This window comes from Canis aureus, chromosome 26 (assembly GCF_053574225.1).
Source record: "Canis aureus isolate CA01 chromosome 26, VMU_Caureus_v.1.0, whole genome shotgun sequence".
NCBI classification, from domain to species: Eukaryota; Metazoa; Chordata; class Mammalia; order Carnivora; family Canidae; genus Canis; species Canis aureus.
Genome location: NC_135636.1, coordinates 17710619 through 17737557, shown reverse-complemented (window position 1 = coordinate 17737557; position 26939 = coordinate 17710619). Strand labels below are relative to the sequence as shown.

General features: G+C 38.0%; 2 long non-coding RNA genes across 9 annotated transcripts in view; one reads left to right on the top strand and one right to left on the bottom strand.

Moving 5' to 3' along the window:
* Positions 1-26939, bottom strand: part of LOC144297949 (uncharacterized) — a 114220-nt gene that overhangs the window by 85943 nt on the left and 1338 nt on the right. For 4 of the 8 annotated variants that reach the window (XR_013364896.1, XR_013364898.1, XR_013364899.1 and 1 more), the window contains exon 2: positions 13269-13432. This is a non-coding gene — a long non-coding RNA (uncharacterized LOC144297949). Of the gene's footprint in view, positions 1-9074; positions 9273-12018; positions 12783-13268; positions 13433-26939 lie in introns of those variants that run through there. The other 4 variants (XR_013364897.1, XR_013364903.1, XR_013364902.1 and 1 more) reach the window with 4 other exon arrangements.
* On the top strand, positions 143-21211 carry LOC144297951 (uncharacterized). The gene is made up of 2 exons (XR_013364904.1): positions 143-626; positions 17913-21211. It is a non-coding gene; the product is annotated as an uncharacterized LOC144297951 (long non-coding RNA).

The following is a 26939-nucleotide window of genomic DNA, read 5'->3' as shown; positions in this document are numbered from 1 at the left end:
GGTCTTCTCTCCACTAGAGTATTCATGGTGAAGCAATAGCCCACACTTTACCTTTAGTCACTGTTTCATACCAGTTGGGAAATCAAAGTTTCACTATACGGCCCTCCTGGTAGACGCTTGGAGGAATTACAACACACTCTAGCATGTTTAGAAATGTCCTTTTCCCTGCCCACAGCTTACAAAGACACAATTGCATAGTGGGAGCCTTTGGGAAGTTTTAAATATCTTCTGTGAAGGAGGAGAAATGTGGACATGTTGGCCAAGCTGGTCATTTTCATGGCGGATCTTACACTTGCTTTGGCCATTTTTGGTATCCTCTATGCTCTTTCCCTAATAGCAACCACAGGTATATTCATCTCTGTCCTCTTCTATATTTTCAAAGGGATGGATAAAAACTGTGACTTCAGCAAGGGAAGAATCCAGGTGCCAGATTCCAGCAGTGCTCCTGGGAAGGCATTTGCAGGCAACATGGAGAGTCAGGTCTGGAATGCTCCCCACCTATTTTCTGGCTGCAAGAGAAGAGGCCCAAGGAGTGTGTTTTTGTCTGCTAGAGAGCGAGGAGCCCTCTATGGTGGAGGAGGTGTGCAACCGGACCTACCAGAACACCGCACCCACCCAACTGAGAGGTATTTTTCTAAAGACATCTTGTCCTCCAAGTTAGATAAACTTCTGGTCCCATTAATTCTGGATTTACCATCACTGAGTGATACCTCTTTTTAAATAAAAGAAACTTGTATCAATATTACACCTTATTCCTTAGTGAATTTGGATCAAGCAGCATCTTTTCTTCTTTATGAGGTTATTTTTTTGTATGAGGTTATTTTTTTTTAAAGATTTTATTTATTCATGAGAGACACAGATAGAGAGAGAGAGAGAGAGGCAGAGACACAGGCAGAGGGAGAGGCAGGCTCCATGTAGGACTCCCGGGTCTCCAGGATCACACCCCAGGCCGAAGGTGGCACTAAACCGCTGAGCCACCGGGGCTGCCCTGTATGAGGTTATTTTTAAGGTGAGCGTGTGTCACGTCCATTTTAATTATCCTATTTGTGAATGAGGTCATACAAGTAACATGGATGTTTGAGGGGAGAGGAGGAAAACCAGTGCTTCTTATCACTGCCTTCCATTTTTCAAAAATGGAGTCAGCAGCCTCTATAAGGACTACAAACAATTTTTGTTTTCAGCTGAGAGTCTCACCCAGCAAATCAGGGATCTCTACCTGTGTTATTTTCTTTCCCAAGAATTGGTTAGCCAAAGGTCAAAAGTACTTGAAACTTTCATTTAAGTCTTCTCTAACAGTTTAGTTAAAAAGCTTGGTAGAAAAGGAAGTTTGGGGAAAAGGCTGTTCTTTCTATTTATGTGTTCTTTCCTTGACTCCAGGTGGCTGTCCTCAAGTGGACAGTGTATTTTCAAAATGGTCCTTGGGGGGAAAAGCAGTACTTGAAATATGTGAGATGGCAGAAGGGAGACTTACTCCTTTCTTTGTTTGGTGCCCTGGAGCACTAGAGATTTTAAGGGGAAAAAAGTCATGGCAGTGTAATGATAATGCTCCAAACTCTGAAACTAGGCTCATTTGGAATTCTGGGTTGCTTTTTCCATTTTACTGCTTTGGTCCAGTAAATGGATCAATTTTGTCCTAGTTTTTGTCAGATAAACGGTCACCATAGGTGGTCCATGTTTGGGTGTTTATGGTATAAATCCATATAGTGTACGGCATGTAGACTTATTTTCTCAGGAAAAATATCTGGCTACTTTGCAGAAGACTGTAGTAAATTGATTCAATTTTAGCCATCATGATTGCAGCTTCTTAAAACCAAGCCCTGTCTTCATAATTCATCTCCATTGACTTGTGGACTTTTGACGTCTAAACTTTTTAAAGTATTTCCTCCCAACAAACTAAAAAATCATTTTAGTCTATAAGTAAGATGACTTAAATGAACTCCTTAGTCCCATGAACAAAAAATACTTAAACTTTTAGTTGATCTTAAGCATGCTTGCCACATATACACACACTCATAAAACAGAAGGAAAATAATTACATGAGGTGATGTGTTAACAAGTTTGATTGTGGTGATTATTCCACATGTGTATATCAAAACATCAGGTTATACACCTTAAGTATATACTAAATATGTAATTATATTATTATTACATTATTATAAATATATGCTACACATAAAACATCAAGTTGTGCCATTAAATAGATAAAATTCCTAATCGATAAAGGGAAAAGAAAAGGAATGGGAACAAAATCAAAAATAAATGCACAAAGAAAGAAAAAAATACTAAAACTTTTAGAAAACAATGAATTGACTTTAGTTTAATAAAGTTACCCGTATTTCAGTCATGGTATTTGTTCAAAAGTACAATAACTAATCCACTTAAGAAATTGATACATTTTGTTGAAGGAGTACAGACTGTAGCAAGGGATTTTAAAATAATTCTCCAGTACATAGTTTCCAATTTTATATACAGATGTAGCTTTGGTAACCTATCTGGTGGGATGTGGTGTACCTCCAGACCACGCTTTGAACCTTTGCCTCTAACTGTTGCCCACCTGCATTCAATTTACAACCACAGAGGCATTATTTTGTTTAATGTTTTTTCAATTCTAAGAAAATTCAACTATTGTGAAATATCATGAAAAATATATGCAGAGTGTGTATATATTTGTCTTTAAGTATTAATTCACTTCCTTATCTGGAAGACATAGAAGGATGAGACCACAGCTTAGGTCAATTTTGATTCAAAGGAGGCAGAAGAACTGGTCCTGAGTATGAGACATTGCCTGAAGTCAGGGATCATAGGGAAGAACTAAGGAGCAGGAATGAGGAAGGAGAGCACGGGGAAGAAGAGAAAGGCCATGATGACATGTGAGCCTTGAATGTGATTAAACCAAAGGGCACCAAGTTGAACATACAATTTTTCCTCATAGAGCTTTTGGATAGCTAAGAAACTTCTACATTCTACTGTGCTAGCATTCAGGGGTAATGAGCCACAGTTTGTACCCCAACAAAGATTTCTTGCATGGTCTCTGCCATTTGTCCCAGAGTTTTCTTATCTCCTATGTGTTCTTAACATAAAGGATTAGGTCAATGGAAATGATTTGATAAGAAAAGAAACCAAAAGTGCCTTACATTTTGAATATCTTGAGGCTTGCCCTCCGTCTCCACTGCACACCTGCCTTACAGGTGTCTTCAGATACCTATTGGCCCTGTAGGGTGTTGGGTGTGCATGTCTTGCTAGGCTGAAGCAGCTCCCTTGAGGTCTTTTTTGCATCCAATGCCATAACTATCCATTAGCGACTATGTGGATTCCAGAAACTTAGCTTTAGTTGAGGTAAATTCTAAATGCTGTTAAGTGAGACTTCATTTCTAAGTCATATTATTTACCAGTGATTCAGCAAGGGCTCCTTTTACCTTTATTTTATAGAATGTAGCAGCGCAGTCTTAAAATTCATAAGGACCTTGAAAGTCTTTGAATACACTTCTCATCCAATTAAGAAATATATTCTGAAATATCCCTGAAATATGGCTGTTTAACTTCTGCTTAAACATTTTTATGAAATGCACAAGACAGCCCATTGTTAAGTTCTTTCTAACATCCAGTAGAATTCTGAGCCCCTACAGCTTTCATCTCTGTGTCCTATTTTTACTGTATTAATAGTCTAGAAAATAGTTGATTAAGTACAATACCTTCACTGGAACAACAAATCCTAAGAGGAAAAAGGAGCTTCCCTCCTGATTTTCTATTGCTACTCATACCATTGAACAACATTGCCCTTTGCAATGCAAATAGGCCCCATTTACAATCATAACTTGTAAAATAAATCCAGGGTTTATTATGTACTTTAATAGAAGATTCTTAATTTGTCTTTTTCTGACTTCTTGTACATATTTGTTAATCAAGAATTTTGAACTTCATTTCTTCGAAGCTTCCTGAAGTCTGGGAGAGTTGCCAATTTGCACCAAAGAGCAGCATTTTATTAGTGCACTCATAACTATTAAAATGTAATTCTAATGCGCTGACCCAATTTCACAGCACATCAAAAATGTAATTCAACCCCAGATGACTCTCCAGATGTCCAATAATTTTCCAGTGGATGTTGTTATTTAGAAGGTCAGATGAATCTGAACGTTTTGGAAAATTGGCAAACTTGTCAATACAATTTTTGAGTGTGTGAGTTCAGAAACAGCAACACTTCAGGCAGACTAATCTTTTTTTTTTAAGATTTTATTTATTTACTTATTCATGAGAGAGAGAGAGAGAGAGGAGAGGCAGAGACACAGGCAGAGGGCAAAGCAAGCTTCATGCAGAGAGCCTGACGTGGGACTCGATCCCGGGACTCTAGGATCATGCCCTGGGCTGAAGACAGCACTAAACCGCTGAGCCACCTGGGCTGCCCCAAGCAGACTAATCTTTGGAGAAGGAAGCCCCTTTATCACAGATAGCTAAAAGTGGAGGAAGTTGGGACAAGGTCCAGCCATTCGGTTTCTGATGACACAGAGACCAGCTAGAGCCTATGTAAGGCTGGTGAGGGGGAGTCCTCGTGGCCAGGATCCCTGTGGCTTTATTAGGCTGGGGCAGTTAGAAGGTTAGAAGTCAAAGATATTCTGGCTTTGTGGATGGCTGAGGGAGAGCAAGCTTTCAGAAGCTGCAAGACAAGGAGGGACTTTAGGTTTTGGAATGCTTACCTGGAATGCATTATCTCTTTTTTGTTTCTGCTCTTGGTGACATTTCTAATGATACTAAGTTTTTGAATCTGGGAGCCCAATTAGGATCTTGACCACTCTCCTTATTGGTAGTTTGTGTCCAGTCACTGCCTCCTTAGGCCTCTGTATCCCAATCTGAGGAGAATGTGAACCCCATGACTTGGAAGGCTTCTTCAGGGCTATAATACTGTAAACTTTATATAATAGCATGAGTTAGAAATATGAAATGTGGTCAACCAAGATGGCAACTTGCACAGAGTATCTCTTAGCATCTCAAAATGTCTTGCCAATCCCCAGGGGATGCGTGAGATATGAGAACCACCAAGGGACATGGTGACAGTTTTTTGGAGCATTTACGGAACTGAGGAAAAAAAACTCCTGAAATAAGTTTTCTTACGGACCCAAAATTTATCCTGATGTTCTTATTGCACCAGCTGCTCATAATTAAAGGGTGACATCACACGCACACCTGCATCCTACAGGCATCAATTATCCCATTAATTCAGACAGGCTGCCCAAACTTCTAAACCTGTGCATTCTTGTCATATCCGCAAGCAAGGCATCTTTTTTGTATCCAATACTGATCACATACGTTACTTTTCCTTCAGGATCTCAAATAATTCATCCACAAAATACATACTTGTATAAATAATATTAATTGCCACTCCTGAGCTATATTTTATTATTGTAAGAGTTTATTGAGTAGATGCTTATTGCTACTCACTGTAATAGACAATTTGAAAAAACAAAGATGTACTATGTAAACTTTGATGTATGGGGTCCTATTATGTTCCACTTTAAAAGAATCTATAAACTTGACATGAATTAGAAAACTCATGCAAAGTAATCAATTACTTAAATAAGATTTAATGCATTTTCAAAAGTTAAAGTTTCAGTAAAAGCACAAAGTTCCCAAATTTTAATTTATTCATTTTTAAAAGCCTGTGTTTTGAATGAGCAAATTAATCCAGGTTATCCAATTGATTTGCATTGTAAATCATCTCTGTGCCTTAGAAGACAGACGTTGCTAAAAGTAAATGGATTGTTTAGCAACGATTTCTTGAATATGGTGCCAAAAGCAAAGACAAAAGAGTAAAAATAGATAAACTGGACTGCATCAAAATTTAAAAACTTCTGTGCATCAAAGAATACAAACAACAGATTGAAAAAGCAACCCATGAGATGGGAGAAGATATTTGCAAATTATGTATCTGATAAAATGTTAATATCCAAAATACATAAAGAACATTTACAACTCACCACCACCAACAACAACAAAACAACCTATTTATAAAGTAACAAAGGACTTGCATAGACATTTCTCCAAAGAAGAGATATGTAGTCAACAAGCACATGAAACGATGCCCAATCTCACTAATTATTAGGGAAATGCAAATCAAAACTGCACGCTCACTAGAATGGCTACTACTGAAAACCAGAAAGAAACAAAGTGTTAGGGCAGCCCCGGTGGCGTAGCGGTTTAGCGCCGCCTGCAGCCCAGGGCGTGATCCTGGAGACCAAGGATGAGTCCCACTTGGGCTCCCTGCATGGAGCCTGCTTCTCCCTCTGCCTGTGTCTCTGCCTCTCTCTCTCGCTCTCTCATGAATAAATACAAATAAAATCTTTAAAAAATAAAAAAAAGAAACAAAGTGTTAGTAGAGATGTGGAGAAATTGGACCCCTTGGGCACCATTGAAAGCAACATGGTAGTTCCCCAAAGAAGTAAAAAAAATTTACCATATGATCCAACAATTCAACTTCTGGGTATTACATCCTGCAAAATTGAAAGCAGGATCTTGGAAAGATATTTAGACATCCATGGTCATAGCAGCATTACTCACAAGGCTGAAGGGTAGAATTGTCCATTGACAGATGAATAGATAAACAAAACGTAGTGTGTATATACAGTGGAATATTATTCAGCCTTATAAAAAAAGGAAATTCTCACAAGTGCTGCGACATGGATGGACCTTGAGGATGTTATGTGAAATAAACCTGTTAACAAAAGAACAAATATGGTAATATTCCACTTACATAAGGTATCTAGAATTGTCAAACTTAAAGGGACAGAAAGTGGAATAGTGGTTGCCAGGGACTGGAGGGAGGGGAAAAATGAAGAGCATGGAGTTCTAGTTTCACAATCTTAAAAGAGTTCTGGAAATGGATGGTGGTTATGATTGCAAAACAATGTGAATGTCCTTAATGATACTGAACTGCACACTTAAAAATGGTTAGAATGGTAAATTTTATGTTATGTGTATTTTACCACAATTGAAAACAATAATAAAAAAGTAAATGAATTGTGGGGCACCTGGGTGGCTCAGCGGTTGAGCGTTTGCCTTTGGCTTAGGGCGAGATCCCTCATCAGGCTCCCCACAGGGAGCCTGCTTCTTCCTCTGCCTGTGTCTCTGCCTCTCTCTGGGTGTCTCTCATGAATAAATAAATGAAATCTAAAAAATAAATAAAAATTTAAAAAAGAAGTAAATGACTGTAATATTGGCAAAATTATATTTAGTTTCTGAATCAATATATATAATGGTGTACAAACTAAACTGGGGTTTTTGGTTTGGGCTTCTTTTTTTTCTTTTTTTTTTAAAGCCTGGCTGTAAAAACTAGGCTATAGGAGATGATGTTCTTCATGGGGCATTTTGTATAGGTAAACTTTCCAGACTATTTGGCTTTTTAAAAATTGCATAAAACATACATGCCTTGTCTCAACTCTGGCTGCACAGTAAAATCACCCAGAGAGCTTTTAAAAAATAATCATTCTTTGGTCTGAGTAAAGCTCCAATATGGGTAGATTTGCTTGGTTTTGTTTTTTAAATATCCCCAAGTGGTTGTGATGTATGGCCAGAATTGACTGGGCCAGAAAAAAAATAATCTAAGCTCTCCACCACTCAATTATCTTTATTAACCGGTGATCATTGGTTTGTTCTTGGCACTAATAAACATGGGGTCTCCCCCATTGATTAACTAGCTCCTCATGATGAAGAGTCTAATACTGGTAGGCCCCACCATGGAAGTTCTACGAATAAGTACTGTAGGTTCTTAGGCAAATTGAAAACAATTCATAACAGGTTTCAACAGCATTTATTACATTTGCTTTCAGTCTTGAACAAGATAAGTCAATAATTCACTCGATGCTCAGATGTAGTTAATTCTTAGAAAGGCCATTCAAATACTTTTGAGAAAGTACAACAATTAACTAATTAACAACAATTAATGAAGGCCTCATTTGAAGGCTCTTATCAATACAGATCAAGTGGGAACAACAGAAAATAAACAATTACAGAATATTTACTATGTAATTGTTCTTATTCAAGACACTCACACTAGGTGACAACTATATTCTCAGAGGTTCTGGGTTCATTATTTCCTTTGGATATAAAGCCATCATGCTGCAAATGTCCAACCCTAAGTTCTTCACATAGCTGTAGCATTCCTCACATTGCTAATGCAGCTAAAAGTCTTGGGATTAGAGGATCCTGGGTGGCCCCATCAGTTAAGCGAACAAATCTTAATTTTGGCTAAGGTTATGATCTCAGGTTTAGGGGATTGAGCCCCACATCAGGCTTTGTGCTGAGCATGGAGTCTGCTTAGGATTCTCTCTCTCCCTCTCCCTTTGCCAACCCCTCCTCTCTAAAAAATTAAAAATTAAATAAAAAATAAAGATCTTGGCATCAAATTGAAATCATGGTTTTTTTCCCTGCCTCTTCTGGGGGAGGAACTATAGGAATAAACTCCATTTGAAGTCTTTATCCACACATTGCTGCCAGAGCAATCTTGATAAAACCTAATGTGGGTACTTGAAGACTTTCTGTAGCTCCTACTCCCCTGAAGGAGAGTATGTGAATATCGTAATCTGGTAGTCTTAGCCTCCTAACCACTTATCACCAATTATTCCACCGAAGGTTGGCTGAGATTCAGCTGGTATACATGTATATACCAGCTGGTTATACATGGTAGGCTGGGCTGCAGGCTGCAGCTTGGGTCCATGTCTGGCCCACATGTCTCTCATCCTCCTTGGACTGGCAGCTACTTGAATCATGATCTTCTTAAGAAGGACAGAGGGACACTTGGGGACACTAAGGTATAGATGGGAGTTGGCACACTGTCATGTTGACTCATATTTCTATGGCCTAAGAAAGTCACATGATATCAGTGGGACAAAGAAGTATACTCCTTTTTCCATGGAGGTCATGAGAGGGATGAGTATTTGCTGAATAATAATTGAAGATACCCGTAAGATATAAAATAGAATAAAATTTTTATAATCAATAGCATTATCAATATTATTCATTGGTCCTTCTTTGCTGTGAAATAAAATGCAGAATTAACATTGCCAGAGTGAAGTTAAATACAGGAGTTGAAATCCACATGCTTTACTTTCTGAGATTTTCCATGATTCCAGTTAAAAAGAAATTGGGGCTATTTGCTGGAAAAAAGTGTGTAGAAGCTGTATCTGCCCTTTTTGTGGTAGTTTCTCAAGGCTGGAAAGTATTCCCTCTTGTGTCCTCTGAACTCCTTCCTCAGCCTCCATCATCACTGCTGGTGGCTCAGCTCCCTGACAAGTGTACACAGATAAGGCCAAATATCAGTTCTGTCTTTGGAGAACAGGAGCTTTGGGCCAGGCAACATCCTGGTCTATCTACCATAGACTGGCTCTGAACTTGCGCAAGTCATGTAAACTCACAAGTCCATGGTTTACTTAGTAAAATTGCCCAAACTGACAAATAGTTTACTATGTTGATTAAATGAGATAAAATATGAAACTATAGTACAAAACATTAACCATAAAATACATATCCTTGTTTATAGTTTGTCTAGACTACAATCTCTTTGGGCTTTAATTCTCTTCCACTGTGTTGATTTACTCAATTTGAATTTACTTATAGTAAGGTGTCATAAAGAGCAGAGCAAAAAAATAGCTAAATAGCATCTTGTATTGATTAATTGTTCTCCGAGACCACCACAGAAATAGATTATAATAAAAATGACCAATTGCAAATTATTTAACTTTGGTTTTAATAATATGGGATACTATACTGGTTTCAAAATTTCTACTTCAGAATATCACCTAACAAGTATTGACCACAAAAGAGATAACATTGAAGCAAGTGATTTTTCTGTTTTTTATTAAAAATGATAATTATTCCAGAGCACCTAGGTGGCTCAGTTGGCTGAGCATCTGACTTTGATGCAGTAATGATTTCTGGGTCTTGGGATCAAGCCCTGCTTCAGGTTCCCTGCTCAGTGGGAGCCTACTTCTCTCTTTGCCCCTCCCCCTGTTCATGCTCTCTCCTCTCTCAAATAAATCTTTCTTAAAAATGATAATTATTCCAATATATAACTCAAGCCTTACTAAAACCTAATCAAGCACTTTCTTATTTAAGTATTTAAGAATTGTCAGAATTCCCCATTTCACTTTACATGTGAATGGTTTTGTTTTTGTCTTTTTTAGTGTGAATGGTTTATTGAACAAGAAAATGTGTGACTGATGCATACATTCTGGATATTTTCTTTTCATCTCCAGTTTCAATCTCTAGCAGTTTTACCAAATAACATCTCTATGAAATACTATGATTTCAAGTCATTGTTGGTTCTTTACAAGTTCAAAAGGGGCAAATCACAGATTTCTTTTAGAACAAGATTCATGTATCTGAAACAGGTCTGCAGAATTTAGACAAATATCTTTGGAAAGGCTCTTTATTCCTAAGGGTTATGCTCTTCACAGCCAGGTTTATTTAACTGGAGACTGCTTACAGTATAAGAAAAATAATATAAACATAACTTTCATGGAATCAGGGAATCATTTATATGCTTACAAATCTCAGATATGTAAATTAATCATTCAGGGGAAAAAAACACAACTCCTGAAAATGGACATGATTATAATAAAACCCATCAGCTGCATAAAATCCATCTTACTTAAACTAGTGTTTTATACACACCAATATATGAATAAATATTAATTTTCTTCTATTCCTTTAGTAAGAAAAGCACAGACGCTTGCAAAGTTTGTAAGTTGCCATGTAAACATTTTTGCTACTCTCAGAATTAAGAAAATCTCAAAACTTCAAAGTAGAAATGCTGATATCAGGACATAAGATAATACATTTTAAGAGCTTCCAAACAAATTGCTGCACCATAGGCTTCTTTCCATTTTTAAAACATGATGAAATAGTCTTCCTTTTATTTATTTTATTAAATTTATTATTATTATTTTTTTAGTCTTCCTTTTCATGAAGAATGCTCAAGCTCCTAAGAAAGCCTGAGGTGCATGAAGTAGAGATGAATGCAAAAGGATTTTAATTCCCAGGAGTAACATCTCACTGGCTACTGTGTTTCAATTCTTCAAGCCTTCATGCTCTTTGCCCTGCGACTTTACACCCACCATCAGAAGGTGGCTAGGTCTGTTTTCCCACTTCTTGAATAGGGGCTGGCCTTTGGACTTGGTTAGGCTAATAGAAGGCGTCAGAAGTGAGAGGGAGCCAGTTCCTAGTCTGGTTGTCAAGGGACCTCCCACTCCACACTCTGTCGGGAGTACTGCCAGCACCTTGCGAAAAAGCCCCTGCCAGGCTGCCAGAGGAAGAGCCCATCTGTCCTAGCTGAAGCCATACTAGTCCAGCCTATAGCCGGCACCCCCCAAACATGTGAGAGAGCCGATCTATCTCATCCACACATGACCACAGATGTGTAAAGGAGTCCGATGAGACCAGAAGACCTGCCCCACTTGCTCCTAAACCTTTGAGCAGTAAATACTTACTATTCTTTAGGAACTAGTTTTGGGCTGCTCTAACTCATGTGGAGAATGCGGTTTCTTAGAAGATCTAAATGTTTTATGATTTTGTTTTTATTTTTGTTTATTTTTGGTGGTGTTTTTTCCGCAGAAACTATTTTCTTGCTAGATTTGCTCAAATGCACATTGATTTTGTAGTTTTGAAGAGAATTCCTTGGTTTAATCCTACTTTCACAGAAACTCCTGTGTGATTCGTTTTGTCCTATAACCGAGGCTACAAGAAACCTGATGATGCTACTGGGAAAGAAGTAGCTAAGTAATTTCAAAAAGTGAAGAGTCTGGATCCCCCCTCCAAAAAAAAGAAAGGAAAAGTTTAGTAAAATGAATATCAGTTTGCAGATTTAAAGGCTGGCTCAGTTGATCTCATAGTAATGAAAGCAGAAAAGATGTCAAGGAGACAGAATTAAGTCTGAATATAACTTTTCTCTCAAAATGTCAACATATACATTAAAATGAATAAAAAATTATGACAGGTCAGGCAACAGATACATGTTGTACAATATGCAGATAATAGAAGGGATGAACAAATCCAGACCAACAAAACATTAAAAAAAAATTGAGGGTGTGATAGTAATATTAAAGAAATTCAAGTTTAAGGAAGAGAAGCTTGAAAGAGACAAAACACAGATATCTGAATGAGATCTGTTTAACATAATTGATAGTTAATATGATTTGATTTGGTGCTCCTGTTTTGGGACACGCATATTATACCAGTAGGATAGTCTCTGATGCAAAACCTCTTTGATACCTCCAGGACAACGAGAAAATAGTAAGAGTAGGTTCCTCACTTATAAAAAAAAAAAAGCAAGCAGTTGAAATACAATATTTTGTTTCTTCCATTTGGAAGTACATTTTAAACAAGCGAAATAGATACCATATGGCCTGTCAGTCACTTGACACTGAAGAACAATATAGGATTTGTATCTTAGTTCCCATTTCCCACAATGAGTGTTAATTCTTCCCTGCCTTTGCTCTTGCTATTTTTCATGAGCAGAACATTTACTTGTTCATTTCCTCTCTTCTTTAGTTGGTAAACTCCAAACCAGGTTCAAACTTAGAAAAAAAAAAGCTTTAAGTTTAAACTAAGAGACCGCCATTATTAGTGAAGGTTTTCCTAGTAACTCCAGGCAAAATAAACCACCATTGCCAAGAGTTCCTATTATTTCCTCACATCTGTAAGCATAGCACTAATTTTATATTATGACTATTTGTAGTCCTGTCTCCTCCTATTAAATCACAAGCTCTTCAAAGGTCCAGGGCAGGAATCTGCAGTCTCTGAAATATTAGAGATTTTTTTTAATGTTAAGATAAATGCTTACAAATTAAGTACTTAAATATTTTTAGAACAAACTGAAATGTATTCACACATTAAATTTTGATCCACATGCTCAATTTTGCACTGCAGTAATGGTAATGGTACTTGGCTCTCCTAGGTCTACTCCAAATTTTAGTCAATTAAAATAGTTTTAATACATCAAGGTGATTATCTTTCCAGAGGCAATAATTGTTCTCTATTATGATTATTAGTTAGATTTTCCAATTAGGTTTGATTGAAGAGAGCCATGGTTTTAAATATGCCAGTTCACTCCTTGTTTTATCTAGCACATGAATACGTATGACTATATTTGGATTCCTAATACGTAATGAAAGAGCAGCTTTCGGTGTTTGAAAAGAATGAATCCTACTACCCCAAGGTGATCTGTTTGTCTGCCATGATAACTAATAAAGCTTTCCTTGATACCCAAGAAGAATAAGAAATACCTTACAAGGGGCACCTGGGTGGCTCAATTAGTTAAACGTCTGCCTTCGCTCAGGTCATGATCCCAGGATCCTGAGATGGAGCACCATGTCAGGCTCCCAGCAGGGAGCTTGCTTCTCCCTCTCCTTCTGGCTGCTGCTTTCCCCTGCTTGTTCGCACTCTCTGTCTGTCAAATAAATAAATCAGGAAGGAAGGAAGGAAGGAAGGAAGGAAGGAAGGAAGGAAGGAAGGAAGGAAGGAAGGAAGGAAGGAAGGAAAGGAAGGAAGGAAGGAAGGGAGAGAAAGAATGATCATAACCTCAACCGAAGGCAGGAGCTTAACCCACTGAAGCACCCAGGCACCCCTATTAGATGCTTTAAAGGGTAAAAATGTCATGAGGATAAAAATGCACAGGGAATACAGTCAGTGGTGCTGTAATAGGATAAAGTAGCTACAGGGGGTAGCTACTTGTGGTGAACATAATATAGATTTGTTGAATCACTATGTTGTACACCTGATACTAATGTAACATTGTGTGTCAACTACAATGAAAAAAAAAGTTTTCATCAAAAAGAAAAAAAAAAGGTGAAACTGTCCTAGAATTATTTCAATCTTAAGAGACTCTACTTTTCAATAAAAATTACTAGAATCATGATACTGGCTCAGTGTTCTCATTGCCTCTTTTCCCTTCTTAAAATCAGAGCTCTTAGAAAAACAAGCCAATACATAGAACCCTCAAAAAAGCACCACAGAACACTTTAAGATAGTATTTTTTTTTTTTTACTTAAAATTTATGCCCTTTGTGTCATGGAAAACGCGCTATCATATCCCTTCTCTCAATGTTTTTTCCCTTCAAAATACCATTAGGATGAAATGAACTGAGAATATGGGATAAAATTCCCTGCACTTCTTTGTCCCCAGTTTGGAAGGCACCTTATATAAACACCCCCTTCCACTTCACCCCTTAGGTCTTTCCCAAGCCTCATTATAAGGAGAAAACTTTTTTGTGTTATTCTTAAATGGAGATTGAAACTCTGGAAGAGTTATAACTACAAAGATGTAGACGAAGTAAATCAATTTCATTAGTTCTCTTTACATTTTTTTAAATTTGAAAATATTTGTGGGAGCCTGAGTGGCTCAGTTGGTTAAGCATCTGACTTCAGTAAGGTTATGATCTCAGGGTCCTGGGATCCACCCCTGAGTCAGGATCCCCACTCAGTGAGGACTCTATTTGTCCCTCTGCCCTTCCCCCACTCACTCACACTCACTTTCTCTCTCTCTTAAATAAATAAAATAAAATCTTTAAAATTTGAAAATATTTGGGAGGAAAAAGGCCTACCATATTCTCACATTAAAAACAAAGTTTTATGAAAGGAAAAAGTCAAAAGGCTCTTCAAATCAAAGGCTTCCCTTGAGATAGCCATTGTCAAGAGCTTAATATTTGCTCTTCCCAACTTTCTCTTATGCTTATTCTGAAATACGTTATGTACTTACAAAATGGCATTAGGCTACATATATCAAATTAAACTTGGTTGTTCTACTTAAAAATGTGTTTCTTCCCAAGTCATTATGTGTATACCTACTTATGATTGCTGAACATTAGCAATCTTTTTAATATTGGCAAATGTTTTGCCAACTTGGTAAGTGGAGAATGATGTCATTTTACTTCACATTTTGAAAAGTCAACATCACTCATCATCAGAGAGATACAAATCAAAACCACAGTGAGATATCTCCTCGCATCTATCTGAATGGCTGAAATTAACAACACAAGAAACAACAGGTGTTGGAGAGGATGTGGAAAAAGGGGAACCCTCTTGCACTGTTGGTGGCAATGCAAACTGGGGCAGCCACTCTGGAAAACAATGTGGAGTTTCCTCAAAAAGTTAAAAATAGAATTACCCCACAACCCAGCTTTGGGTACTACTACTACCCAAAGGATTAGAAAAAAATACAGATTAGAAAGAATACATGCACCTCAATGTTTATAGCAGCATTATCAACAATAGCCAAACTATGGAAAGAGCCCAGATGTCCATGAATGGTTAAGAAGATGTGGTACATATACATACAATGGAATATTACTCAGCCATCAAAAAGAATGAAATCTTGCTGTCTGCAACAACATGGATAGAGCTAGAGTGTATTATGCTAAGCAAAATGAGTCAGTCAGAGAAAGACAAATACCATATCATTTTACTCATATTTGGAAATTAAGAAACAAAACAGATGAGCATAGGGGAAGGGAAATAAAAATTAAAAAAAGAGAGAGAGAAAGAGATAAGCCATAAGAGACTCTTAATTATAGAGAACAAACTGAGGGTTGATAGAGGGAGGTGGGAGGGGGATGGGCTAGATGGGTGATGGCCATTAAGGAAGGCACTTGTGATGAGCGGTGGGTGTTGTATGAAAGTGATGAAACACTGAATTCTACTCCTGAAACCAGTATTGCACAGTATTTTAACGAGAATTTAAATACAAATGTGAGGAAACAAAGTAAAATAAAATAATAGAAAATGAATATCAGAAAAAAAGAAAAGTTACTTGTGAGTTTAATGTTGCTTATATTCCAAAATACCTTAATCTAGTAATGGAAAACATATTAACACAGAATTCAGATATTTCTCAGAAACTCTACAGCTGAGAATTGCTGAGAAGTCTTTCTTGAGCAACTCTTGAATTTTTTTCTATTTTTAATTTCTTTGGATTGCATACAGATTCTGAAATTTATAAGTCTATCTTCATCTAGCTGTGCATAATTTTCTTCTTTTGGCTAAGAGGAAGACATTCAAAAGAAACACCATAATTATTTTTAAGTTATACATTTATTTTGATTTTAAAAAATCAAACAGTAGATAAACTGCAAAATAAAAAGTCCTCCATCCTCCTGCATACCACTTCCCAGAGGCAGCCGCTGTGAACAGCTTGGTGTTTATTCTTATGAGCATTTTATATTCAAAGACCTATATCTATAGCTCATCTAATCTGTGTCTGTAATCTCCATATGTATCTGAATATAATTATATGTATCTTAGACTCCAGCTTATCTCTTCCTCTTTAATAGCTACATAATATTTCACTATGAACATGTTGCAATTTATTAAATTATTTCTTAGTGATGATAGACATTTAGGTAACTCCAGCTTTCATGTTTATATAAATGGTTCATTGCACATTCTTGTATGTATTTCTTTGCAAACATATGAGAATATATCTATAGAGCAAATCTGTAAAGTGTAACTTTTTGGTTAGAATGTGTGCCCCCTGAAAAGTTAGTAGATATGTCCTCCAAAATGTTCATGTCGATTCATATCCTTACCAGTTGTACATCAGGCTGGCTTCCCTTCCCAAGTCCTGGAGCAATGATGCCATTCATTATTCAATCTGACGGGTAGGAAAAAAGTCTATCTTTGAGAAAACAGTTTAGGGACGCCTGGGGGGCTCAGCGGTTGAGTGTCTGCCTTTGGCTCAAGCCGTGATCCCGGGGTCCTGGGATACAGTCCCGCATTGGGCTCCCTGTGAGGAGCCTGCTTCTCCCTCTGCCTATGTCTCTGCCTCTCTCTCTGAGTCTCTCATGAATAAATTTTTTTAAATCTTAAAAAATAAATAAATAAAAATAAATTTTAAAAAGTTTAAAACATTCTATATATGGTTGAGCATCATTGAATATTGGACATTTATCATTTGAAAAATGTTTTTACTCTCCAAGAGATATACCAAATATGTGACCATTATAGTGGTTCTAAGTTTCTAAAATCTAAAACTCTTCCCTATCAGTACACAAATGATTAGAGGAATAGAAAATGGACCGTAGTAATGAAAGATCCCATAAGTCTATAAGCTGGTTTGTTTTAGAAGGAGCAAAAATAGGGATGGCTGGCTCATTCGGATGAGCATTCGACTTGGTTTCAGCTCAGGTTGTGATTTCAGAGTGGTGGGATCAAGCCTCACATAAGGCTCCATGATTAATTAGCAGGGAGTCTGCTTCTTTCTCTCTCTTTCTCTCTCTCTTCCTCCCGCTCACACTCTCTTTCTCTAAAATAAATAAATCTTTTTTTAAACAGGAGCAAAAATATTTTTATTAGAAATTAATATTTCAAAATATGTTGATATATTCTAAAACCCAAGTACCATGGTCATCAGTTGTCTTGAGAGTGTCCCATGTGTCAGATATAGTTGCAATTAAGGCCAAATTTAGCTCTTAAAACATGCAGAATTATAGCTCTAAAAAACAGATCAGGCATTTTCAAATTTTAAAATGCTCATTAATCACTGGACATCTTGCTCAAATGCAGATTTTGGATCAGTAGTTGTGGGGTGGGGCCCAGGACCCTGCATTTCTAAAAGCTGGGAGGTGATGTTGCTGCTACTGGCCTCTGAAGACCACACTCTGAGTCAGGAAGGCTTCAGATTTTAACCAGTTTAGTTCCTCATTTTATAGACACACACAAAAAAATGGTTAATATACCTTGATATCCACTTTTTTAATGTAAAGAAATACACAGAATTTGCTTGTTTTAAGCTAACGAACATCCTATTTGTGTGACATAAATAATATGGGAACAGACTTATGAATAATACAGCAACTGTAGCTCTTAGAAAATAAAACATAATTAGGGATCGCATGAATTATGTAATCATTATTTTTAATGTTTTGTTCTTTCTAGGTCATTCAAACTGCCATCTACACGTGAATAACAAGGAAATTCTCATAAACAAGCAAACATACCCAAGAGGCATGAAGAGTTCTAATACTTCAAAAATGCGGAAGGGTCTTACGACAGTACAGATGCAGAAAAGATGGATTTGAGAGCAGTAAAAACTCAACCTTGGAGAGGATCAACATGCTATTCAACAATAGGGTACTGAAACTTGTCAAAATGCCTTTGGAGCTTGAAATACCTAGAGCTGCCAAAATATTCAAGAATGAAATTGAAAAACGTTTCTTCAAAATGCCTTAGCCAACCAAACATGAACATATTTGCTATCATGGCAAAACTGACCATTGCTTTTGCTGGTCTCAGCCTGGGCCAAGTTGGGCATCCTTCACTGCCCCACTGGAGACCAGTGTCAAGTCCATGCTTCCTTACACTTTGCCCATCACGCCCTGTCAATATTGTACTTGTCACAGATCACATTCTCTGTTTTATATGCTTTGGTTATTTGCTGTTTTTCCTACTTCATCCTTAGATTATCCATAAGCTTTAGCAACTGCATCTCAGCTGCTCCGTGTTGTCAACAGTGCCAATTCAAGTGCTGTGATTCTTAATAACCACGTGTCTGAATCAATAAATACCAATGAAATCTACAGCTACAGGGAGAAATGCCCTATATTCCACAGAAAGGCGAAAATTAATGATGGAGGACCACCAGCTGAGGAATGAACTTATCAGAGTTCTCAAAAATTCAGTAGGAAGGAGCAGAAGTTAGAGTCTTAAAGATTTGTTCATGTCTTACTGATGGTTAACTCCCCAAGAGTAGTTAATCAGAAGCAGAATTCTAGTTCCCACTGTTGTTAATGGGAAGTGAAGAGGAGACTCTGACAGCGTCAGAAGAGCAGCTGGGTTGGGAAAGTGTCAGAGGAGCCATTGGGAGAGGAGAAACAAGGGAAGCTTGGCATCCTGGAATGTGGACCTAACCGGCACCGGATTCTCCAGGAAGCTGAGCTAGATACAAGAGTGTGTATCCAAGAAGTTTACTTTGGGAAGTTCCATCCCAGGGAACTGGATTGGGAGACTTCAAAGAGTACCACAAGGCAAACATGTCTTCAGGCTAAACATTACCCAGGACAACTAGGGCTCCATCCTCCAGGCGGCGCTCTGAGAAAATGTGGAGAATACACCTCAGAGTTGTCCACCAGAAGGACAAGGAGAAACTATCCATCAGCTGTCTTTTCCCATTGGTCAAGAGTTATGGGGACAGGAGTGTAAGGGAGTAGTGTTCATGACCTTCAACTTCCAGGATTTACCTGCTTCAGAATAGCTGAATGGTTTCCAGAAGGTATCTTAAGACATGGCAAAAAAGAAGCTCCAGAGCAGAAAGCAAGAGATAGGTGCTGCCACTGATATAGGGTGCTAGCAGGTGACCCCTTCACCAAGCTGGTTGCGGTAAAAAGGAGGGTAAAGAGGATGTGATCTAGGGCACAAGAGGTGGCCAACACTAGCTCATAGAAGCACATGAGTCTAATGCAAATCCGTGTGGCCTGGCAATAATGAGCACAGAATCATACCAATCCCTTCTGAACAAAAGTCAGAGAAAAGGGCATGAAGACCAAGGAGTAGCCAGAGAGAGAAACTACTTGGGGAGTGGAAGAAGCCAGGCAAAGCATCACGGACACTGCGAATGAAACTCCACCTTTTCTATGCTTCAGACACAGACTGACACCTAGGTGGTATTTTTTTTCCTATTTAGGTTTTTGATATTTAGTTGCTACTTATTTCAACTTGCCAGCTCTGATAGAGCAATGCCATCTACCAGCCATTTTTAATGTGCTCATTAATTAAATTACGTTATTGCTTTAGGTGCTCTGAGTTTTAGGGAAAGCTCTCAGCTTTTTCTGCTCATAACCTTAGTTGGGATTGCTCCAAAAAGCTGACCCTGAGGAAAGGATATGGGCAAGCAGTCCATTCTTGGGATACAAGACCCCAGGAATTTCTGTGAGTGGGGAGGGAGGGAAAGAAAGGAGGCCAATGAGGATGTGTACATGAGCACATTTTTGACATCCAGTTTTTCTGGGAGTTTGCTGCACCGAGTGACAGGGAAGCTGGGGTGTCTAAGCACTGGCTCCAATTCCTCATGAGCCCACTGTAGTTCCAAGCTGCCCTGTACAAAGGCAGAGCAAGCTCCCCTAGTACTAAGAAGCCCTTCAGGCAGAGAAAGCAAGCAGGAAATTGTGGGTGGTTGAGGTGGAGGGGGTGGGCATATACCACGCTCTCTGAGATGATGTTGCAAAGGGCAAAATATCCAAACAAGGAGAAAAATAACAGCAACAACCTCCTGGTGGCATCATCGAGATGGAAAGAACAGTTCATTAGTACAGGGTCAGAAGGAATTAAAATTAGCTTTGACACTGAGATTATTAAATTTTGCAGAAAAAACTTCAAAACGGCATTGAATCTCCTTAAGAAAAATCCCCTTTGCTATTACTGAAACCAGTAATTGGGAAAGAAACCAACATGTTTATTGCTCTGGCCATGAAACCAAGGACCTCACCAACCCCTGTTAAATACCAACCACTGGGCTCTGTTCCTATGTGAACATGTGGAAACCTGATGGTGGTGATGGGGGTCGGGGGTGTTCCTCTTGTACTAATCACTGCTCTGGACCACACCAACGTGGAGTCACTCAAAAATCAGAAGGGGCTTAACCTTTCTTTTCTCCACCGAATGCTTTGTTGGAAAAGCTCAATGACAATGTATACAGCTTGCTGTGGATTTGCTGGATTTCACCGTGGGTGGAAGACTGCAGAGCACAAGAGAGAGGCTACAAAGGAAATGTTTTCAGTGGCTTCATAGATTAAAAGTCCCCCAGATTCTTCATTTTCTTTACCCACCTCTGTCATAGCCTTAGAGTGAATGAAGAGAGTCCCTCCTTCTGATCTGCGCTTGGCCACATAGCTTACTTTAAATGATGTCAACAGCCATGACATAAACCTGAATGTTGGGCTTGTCTTCTTGACAGTTGTGATCCTCCATAAGAACATGCCTCCGTAACTGCCACTCCTCCTTCTCCTTCCACCTGGGAGCTGACTGGACCCCAATCCCAGCTGGGAGCTTCCATCATGAACACCTGGAGTAAAGCTGCCTAGCCAAGCTTATTGTAGATGAGACAAGAGCAGTCTGAGAACTCAAGCATGCGGACGGATGCTTACAGTTGTAAACTGCTGAATTTTGGGGTGAACTTATTATGCAGCATTATTATGGCATTATAAAAGTTCTCAATAAATACCAAAGTATTCATTATATTACTTCCATTTGTTTTTATTTATGTATATGAAGTGTTTATTATACCAAAGCATTTATTATCCACAGAGGAGAGAGACTGAGGGGAGAAGAGTAGAGAACGAAGATGACTTTTTACTTTTATTCCATCTATTTCTATAAATAGTCCATTTTTTTATAACTACGCATTACAATAGTATGATTTGTGAAAGGAAATCTGACAAAAACTGTTTCCACAAATGGAAAAGAAACAAAAATATTATATTAATATATCATATTTGGTCAACATTCAACTACCGAATTATCATTTATGTAATGAATTAAAGTCTTGCTACTCAAAGTGAGATCCTTGGACCAGCGGCAATGACATTACCTGGGAGCTAGGTAGAAATCCAGAATCTTAGGGCACCTGGGTGGCTCAGTTGGTTGAGTGTCTGCCTTCAGCACAGGGCCTAATCCAAGGGTCCAGGGATCATGCCCCCACTGAGCAGGGAGCCTGCTTCTCCCTCTCCTTCTGCTGCTCCCCCTGCTTGTGCTCTGTCAAATAACTAAAATCTTTTTTTAAAAATTCCAGAATCTCAGGCTTCACATAGACCAGCAAAATCTGTTACAAGATCCCCAGATCCTTGTGTACAGGCAAATTTGAGAACCAGTGTTGTAAAAAGTTAAGCATGTTCATTTTTGCTTTAATCACTGAAAAAGAAATGGTTTAAAAAGTAAAATATTTTATTTAAATTTCTTTCCTAATATGTGAAAAGTATTTGGAAGTATTTTCAAATAGAAAAGATAATTTGTGAAAATTATCCTTTCACAACAGTAAAAAAAAAGGGGGGGGTGAAATGTTAAACACAAAACTTGAATTTTTCAGTAACATAATGAAAGCAAAAAAAGTGAGTGTTTACATATTTTAAGAAATGAAGGGTGAATTTTGTGAATTGTGCTTTTTCTTCTCACATCAAAAATCAATGTTTCCCCTTTCTGAGTGGAGAGCCAGCCAAACCCAAGCTGTCTGGATTCTACATTCCCAGGTGACCTTGCACAGTGTAGCGCAGAGACAATATGAGGTAGCCACCTAGCTAATTCCCCATCACCAGACACTGGAGCAGCCTCAACTTCCTGCTTTCACATGGAAGTCAAATCCATCTCTTTCACAGCCTGTCACATCAATCCCAATTTTTGTCTTTTCCAACGGTAGTTCCCTGGACCTAGTGTGACTCCACCTCTAATTATTCATTATTTGCATGAGGGTTTCCTCATCAGATATCATTAGAAGGAGGAAAGGGCTCCTGTTGCATGGGCAACCAGAAGCAGCACATCCATTGTGTCTATTGACTGGACCCTACTTCTAGTTTTTCTGTTACGCTCTTACTTTTTTTTAAAGATTTATTTATTTTAGAGGAGTGCACATGCATGAGCAGCAGGAGGGGGAGGAGGTGGACGAGAGAGAGAGAATTCTAAGCAGAGTCTCTGCTGAGCCCCTTGTGGTGGGGCTCTATGTCATGCGCCAGCCCCCACCTGGATCATGGCCTAGTGGAAATTGAGATTTGGTTGCCTAACTGACCAAATCACCCCCATTATGCTTATTTTTAAGGTCAAAAAAATATAATCTTATCCTCAGTCCTGCCTCTTGTGGTGCTATCTTCAGCGTCCAATTTCTCTTGGATTTATTACCTTAACTCCTTCCATTTCCACTAGATATTGCTGCTGAACTTTTTTTCATGGGCTTCTTGGCCATTTGTAGATCTCCTTTGGAGAAGAAAATTCAAATCCTTTGGCCATTTTTAAATTGGCTCACTTGTCTTTTATTGTTGAATTGTAGGAGTTCTTTATATATTGTGGGTTCTATAATATTATCCGACATATTATTTGCAAATATTTTCTCCCATTGTATGGGCTGCCTTTTCACTTTCTCAATAGTGTCCTTTGATGAACAAATTTTTATTTTATTAAAACATTTATTTTTTCTTTGAGTGCTTGTACTTTAGGTGTACTTAGATGTTACATGTAAGGAACCATTGTCTAATCCAAGGTCATGGAGATTCATTCCTATATTTTTGCTAAAAGTTTTATAGTTTGACTTCTGGCCACCCATATAAACTAATATGTCCACCCAGCACTCTATGTAACCTCTACCACAGTTTACTTCTCTTCATAGCACCTATCATTTCCTGACATATGTGTTTTTTTTGCATGTTTATGAACTCTGTGAGAATAGAGAAGGCATTTCTTTTGTTCACTGCTGTATCCTTAGTGTCGAAAACAGTGCCTGACACATGATAGGTACTTAATAATGATTTGTAAAATGAGTGAGTCAATGAATAAATATCCTTGTGCACAGAACTTCATGTCTAAAATTTTCAATTATTAAAAAATAAAATAAAATAAAATTTTCAATTATTCAAGATTCCCTAGAAAAAATGAATGATGAGTGAATTGCTGTGATGCCAATGAAAGTTAAATGATAATGCAATGAAGACCAAAATCTTGATTTTATTGTTGGCCATCACCCTTAACCACTGTAATGGCTTTGTGTCATGGCTGGATCTCTTTTAGATATGAATAAGGATGCAGCTGATAGGAACTGGGACACAAATTTATATTGCTCTGTTATGTTACTCTCTTGGATTCTTCTTTCTGTATCACCAGATGCGTAAAGATAATTTCAAAGGAATTGAAGAGAAAAAAAATGTTAACAGTTAAACATAATAAGAGTTTAATATTTATATTTTTTTCCTAAATGGTCTTCCTAAAATGTCTGAAAGACACTTTAAATCATTAATATACTGAGAATAGCAACCTCCAATACTTTCCAAAGTATTTTATAAAGACTTCCTTCACTGTTTTGAACATGAGTTATTTTAAACTTCTAAGAACTTAGCACAGAAAAACAAACAAAATTCTCAATGCAACCATCATTTCACTGCTTGGTCATATGACATGAAAATGTCATGGGTCTTACAGGCAAAGCTGGACAAGGGAGTGGGCAATATGAGAATATGCAAAACTCATCAGACTATCTCTAGAATATTTCTGATCTCAAGTGCAGTTAACAAATTCTCAGTCCACAGTTACACCTAAATGACCCTTGTACTCACATATATCTGAGTTTATGAATAGCATGAAAGGAATTTAAAATAAAATCTTATAAGACATGGCAATCATTAAATTAAGATGAAGCAAGTGTTATGAAGTATGAAAACATGGGACTTGAATTCTATTTATTCAAAGGTCTTCACTGAGTTGAGCATGTTCTTTTAACAAATTCAATTACTGATTTGAATATGTATTATATTTTAATTATTGCAGCCATGTAAAGAAGCTCTGGTTAAGGAGGAATTTAATAAAAATATCTAATCAGCTTGAGTTAGTCAATCATTTAAGTTTTTTTCACAAAGATCTAATTTCTAGAACAGTTGTGCCTATATTTTTTGTAGGTACATCCCTATAGTCTGGTGTATCCTGTACACAAATTATTTTAGAATTATACTAGCTTATCTTAACTGCTTTTCTAGAGATATTTATTTATTTATTTATTTATTTTTTAAAGATCCCATTCATTTATTCATGACAGACACAGAGAGAAGCAGAGACACAGGCAGAGAGAGAAGCAGGCTCCTCACCAGCAGTCTGATGTGGGACTCGATCCCAGGTTCACCACCTGAGCCAAAGGCAGATGCTCAACTGCTGAGCCACCCAGTAGCCCCACTGAGAAGTTTTATTTTTATTTTTATTTTTTATTTTTTTGAGAAGTTTTAAATAAGAGAGAAAGGTTTTGGCTTTTTCCATTACTGATATATATGTACAATGAAGAGTAACTTCCTGATTTGACTGCTATGTTTTGTTTAATTGACATAACAATGCAGATTTACTCTGCCATATGGAATAGTAAAGGAAGGTTGAAAAGGAATAACCATCAATTAATATAGGGCCTATAGTAATTCTATATTTCAAACCAGCCAAAACTTCTAGATAGATATTCAGATCATATGTATTATCATATATATGGAAAAGATAGACATCAAAAGATTTATTTAATAAATGCATCATCGATGAGCGTTTTATTCAGTACCAAAAGGATGCTGTGTCATGAGGTTTTTGTCTATAAGAAGATGCTCACCTCAAGATAGCTTAAAAATATAGGCAATTTTTATCTCACTTAGTATGAAGTCAGAGAGAGCTGGTCCAAGTTAATTCAAGTTAAGTAAAGCCTCCAAGTTCTTGGAATTTGCTCTGCTAGCCTTAACCGGTTGGCCATTATCGCGAGGCTCATCCCTTCCTGGTCTTTTTTTTTTTTTTTTTAATAATAAATTTATTTTTTATTGGTGTTCAGTTTGCCAACATACAGAATAACAGCCAATGCTCATCCCATCAAGTGCCCCCCTCAGTGCCTGCCACCCAGTCCCTTCATGGTCTAATGGTTGCAGTACCTCCTAACAATGAAACCTGAATACAAGGTGTAAACTAGCTTGTCCCAGTCAAACCATTTACACATGATCACCCTGTCTTTAATCAATCATATCCTTCTTTGTAAATAAAGTCCTCATTTTCACTTAGTGATGGGGAAATTAAATGTTTTCCTATTCAACAATCTAATCTAATCTAGGTTTTTCTGTCTAATCCTGTTATAGCAGTCACAAGCAACTAGTGAATGAAATCCAAGTATTATCAGAATTAGCACATTGTCCATCCCTGATATATGCTGGTTGGAGAGAGAGGGGAAGAAAGGGAAAAAAGAGAATCTGTTTGAGTGAGTGATGATGACCTTTGTGGACACAGCTGGACTATGCTATCTTCTACTGCTGGAGTCATCAGCTGGTCCTGCCCAGGTGCTGGGCAGATAGAGAAGTCTGATTTCTTTTTTCTTAAAGTAGGCTTCACACCCAGAATGGAGCCCAACATGGGGCTTGAATTCAGAACTCTGAGATCAAAATGGGAGCTGATATCAAGAATCAGGCACTTAACTGATAAGCCACCCTGGAGCCCCAGGGGTGTCTGATTTTTAAATTATTACTGACATGCTGGTTTCAACATAACTGGTGGACATGATTCTCTAGACCTCCGTTTAGCCTTATTTTGGCTGCATTTTCCTTTGGAACTCATAAATCTCTCACACTCCCTCTGAGGGTCTTTCCCATTGTTCCATTGCACCACTATCGAAGTAGCCCACAACTCCTGCTCCTCAGCTCAGAAATCTCTCATTTGGAAAGGCAGAAACTTGTGAGGTCAAATTTTCTGCCCTCCAAGAGCTTAGGAGAGTGAAAAGGGGATGAGTGACTGCTTACTTTGAGATCCCAGCCTATCCTGTTGGCTCAGATCCTTCCTGAAGACCCTTGCCTTCCGTCATCTCCAGATGAGGAGGAGGTACCATTTACATGATCTGGCATACACGAACACTTCAAAAGTTTTACGTTCAGGCCTCTGTCTACTCCGACTGATCCATTTGGATTTAGGATGTGTTCAGGCACCAAACTAACTTCACTAAACTCTGCCTCCCCCAGAATATTTCTCTCTCCCTTATTTCCTGTTGATACCTCCTGTGTCGTAGGTGGGAATGGGATAGAAACAAGTCAATCGTTTTGTGGCAGTCCCTGCTTATCCTAGCCATGAGTCATCTGGGTCGTGGGATGGTCTTGAAAGAGAAAAAAGCCCCATGTCTCCAGTGCATATCATAAGTAACTTTATGCACGTATTGTTTTAGTACTGACTTATCTCTTGCCACAGAGTGCCTGACTCCCTTAGCTAACAAGTACTTGC